General features: G+C 54.6%; 1 pseudogene; it reads left to right on the top strand.

Moving 5' to 3' along the window:
• Window positions 1–1,261: 1,261 nt before the first annotated feature.
• Window positions 1,262–2,966, top strand: LOC119299537 (annotated as a pseudogene).
• The last annotated feature ends 489 nt before the right edge of the window (window positions 2,967–3,455 follow it).

Below are 3,455 nucleotides of genomic sequence, written 5' to 3' on the forward strand. Positions count from 1 at the left end.
CTCGCGTCGAGATCTTCAAAAATAGATCCTATATTGATAGGTTTTGACGAACTTTTATTTTCACGAAAAAACGAACGAAAAAAACCGGATGAAAAAACCGAACCGGGAGCACGATTTTTTCCCTTTCCGAAAGAGGCACGCCCGTGCCTCTCGCAAAATCACAACCGTGACTCTCGTGAAAGCAAAACCGTGACTCTCGTGGAAGGGAAAAAAAGAAAGCGCGTTTTTTTTTCCGAGAGGCACGGCCGTGACTCTCGCGAAGGCACAACCATGCCTCTCGTGAAGCAAAACCGTGAGTCTCGCGAAAGAAAGAAAAAAAAACAAAAAACGCGTATTTTTTCCCTTTCCTAGAGGCATGGCCGTGACTTTCGCGAAAGCACAACCGTGTCTCTCGCGGAAGCAAAACCGTGACTCTCACGAAAGAAAAAAAACAGAAAATGTGTTTTGTTTTTCCCTTTCCTAGAGGCACGGTCGTGACTTTCGCGAAAACACAACCATGCCTCTCGCGGAAGCAAAACCGTGACTCTCACGAAAGAAAAAAAACAGAAAACGTGTTTTATTTTTCCCTTTTCCGAGAGGCACGGCCGTGACTCTCGCAAAAGCACAACCGTGCCTCTCAGGGAAGCAAAACCGTGACTCTCGAGAAAGAAAAAAAAACAGAAAACGCGTTTTTTTTTCGTTTCCGAAAGGCACGACCGTGACTCTCGCTAAAGCACAACCGTGCCTCTCGTGGAAAAAAACCGTGACTTTCGCGAAATTAAAATAAAGAAAAACACGTTTTTTCGCGAATTTTTTTTTTGATCGAAAGGCTAAGAAAGACAGGGAGAAAACCAAAACGTCGAAAAACCCGGAAAAAAACCGTTTAAAAAGCCGAAAACGCGTGCGGAAAAAAAATCCGAATGGAACGTCCAAAGCGCGACACGTGGCGAATGACTGAGAGCGCGCCAAATAACGTTGATCGTTGCGAGACTTCCGAAAGAGCGCTCGTTAACTAGTTACTTCCGACGGCCTAACCGGAAAATGAAAAATATGTGCCCATAGCAAAGCACTTGGGCAGTTGGGCCTGCGAAGCTTGCCGGCTTGATACCCACCAGTTCGAAAATGCCACCAATCGCATTCATGCTTCTGCTACGAAAATTCCAAAACACTGGCGCACATTGCATTGGATGAACCGCGCCTCTTGTCTGCTTACACCTTGCACCGTCACTCCCCACGGTTTCCAATTTCATCCGCCTTTTCGTTTCTCCATTCAATACCAGCCATGGAGAGCACGCCGACGGGCAACGGGCAGCGCACGCGGCACGAGCACCGCGGCCTCCGCGGCCGCCTCGCCGGCATCTTCTCGTCGCCCTCACCCAACCATGACTGCTGCCAACAGGTACACACATTGACACATATCCTACAACTCAACTCGAGGAAATGGTCGGAGATTTGCAGTGGCTGATTCTAGCTCTGTGTTGTACTACGTGCCGTGCGTGTTGTCAAGGTCGCGAAGCTCAAGGAGGAGCTGCAGAAGCAGAGCGATCTCAAGGAGACGTACAAGGCCCGGCTGGAGAACGCGCAGCAGTACCTCCGGTTCTGCCTCGAGGTCGCCCAGGAGCACGGCTTCCTGCACCTCATGTCCGCCGCCTCCAACAACGAGCAGCGTTCGCCTCACAGGAGCGACGACGGAGATGCGGAGGCCGCGATGGCGACCGACGACGAGGACGGGGACGAAGAGCCGGAATCGATCGAAGCGCCGCCCTGCGACCCGTGCTTGGCCGCCACGAGAGACCTCGCGGTGCAGCACGGCTGGTCCGTCGTACGGGACGAGGTAACGAATCAATAAGAGCAGATCGATCACGGCAAAAGTCGTGCGTGCATATCGATCAGGTTTTCTGATGGCGTGCTGTTCGGGGAAGTGGGGAACAGATCGAGCTGCACGAGACGATAGGGCGAGGGACGACGGCGGACATACACCGGGCGACGTGGAGGGGCCTCGACGTGGCGGTGAAGTGGATCAGGCCGGAGCTCCTCCGCTCCAACCCGAGCGCCGAGGCCTTCTTCGCGCAGGAGCTGGACGCGCTTTCGCGGCAGCGGCACCCGCACGTGCTGCGGCTGATGGGCGCGTGCCTGCGCCCGCCGGAGAGCTGCTTCCTGGTGACGGAGCTCCTGAGCGGCGCCACGCTGGGGGAGTGGCTGCACGGGGGCAAGGAGCGCCGCAGGAAGGAGCTGCCGCCGTCGCGGCCGCTGGCGCAGAGGGTGAGCAGGGCGCTGGAGGTCGCGCTGGCGATGCGGCACCTCCACGAGCAGACGCCGCGGGTGCTGCACCGGGACCTGAAGCCGAGCAACGTGCTGCTGGACGCCGACTCGCGCGCGCGGGTCGCGGACTTGGGCCACGCCAGGTTCCTGCCGGACGGCGCACAGGCGCTCACCGGCGAAACCGGTAAGACGCCACTCGCTCGATCGCCCGCCCATGCATGCATGCACGCCGGCGAATTTCTCCACTTCTCCCGCGAGTCCGCGACAGTTCTTGAACTGAGTATCTTGTCAGCAGGGACGTACGTGTACATGGCGCCCGAGGTGATCCGCTGCGAGCCGTACACGGAGAAGTGCGACGTGTACAGCTTCGGCATCATGCTCAACGAGCTCGTCACCGGGGAGCACCCGTACATAGACACGAGCTACGGGCCAAGCAAGGTAATCAAATCAAGGGCACGAGCTGCATTCCATTATCTTTAATTTGGAGCTGCTAGCCATGGAGTGTGTTTGCTGACTCGGTCTGTCTGCATTGTTGCGCTTCACAGATTGCGTTGGAGGTAGCGGATGGAAAACTGAGACCGAAGCTCCCGGAAAGCGACGCGGCTGCTGCTACCGGAGCCCTGGTTGATCTCATCTGCCGGGCGTGGGACGCGGAGCCTTCGAGGAGGCCTTCGTTTGCCGCCATCACCGTGGCACTTCGAGGCATCCAAGAGCAGCTGGTGTGACACGGTCGTACGTAGTACGTGCAATGCCCCTGGCCCGTCGGTGGCCACGCATGTGTGCTCTAAGCGGAGGAGTTGTACGGATCTTTTACCGGTCTTTTTATTTTATTTTCGGAACAATGAGCCTTCTCGTTGATTTTTATGGAAGAAACAGCTACAGTTCTACAAAGCATGATAAACGACCAAAAGCAAGGAAACTAAACCTGCAAACATACTAAATGTAAAAGTAATCACCGAAACCATTTACACGCACGGCGTGGTAGGCGTGATGAGCAATCTTCAAACAACCATTCAAAACAGAGAAATCATATGCACCCATGCATAACACAACGCTTATACAGCTACACCACTCAGTGGCGAAGCTTAGTGCAAGTCTAAGGTAGCTGTGGCCCCTCAACCTTAGCCAAAACAGTGAAGGAATTTTACTGTGCAAGGATTGGATAAGGAAAAGATCAATCTTTGTCCTCTTAGTTGTTCATGTTTTGACTATTG

This window comes from Triticum dicoccoides, chromosome 5A (assembly GCF_002162155.2).
Source record: "Triticum dicoccoides isolate Atlit2015 ecotype Zavitan chromosome 5A, WEW_v2.0, whole genome shotgun sequence".
NCBI classification, from domain to species: domain Eukaryota; kingdom Viridiplantae; phylum Streptophyta; class Magnoliopsida; order Poales; family Poaceae; genus Triticum; species Triticum dicoccoides.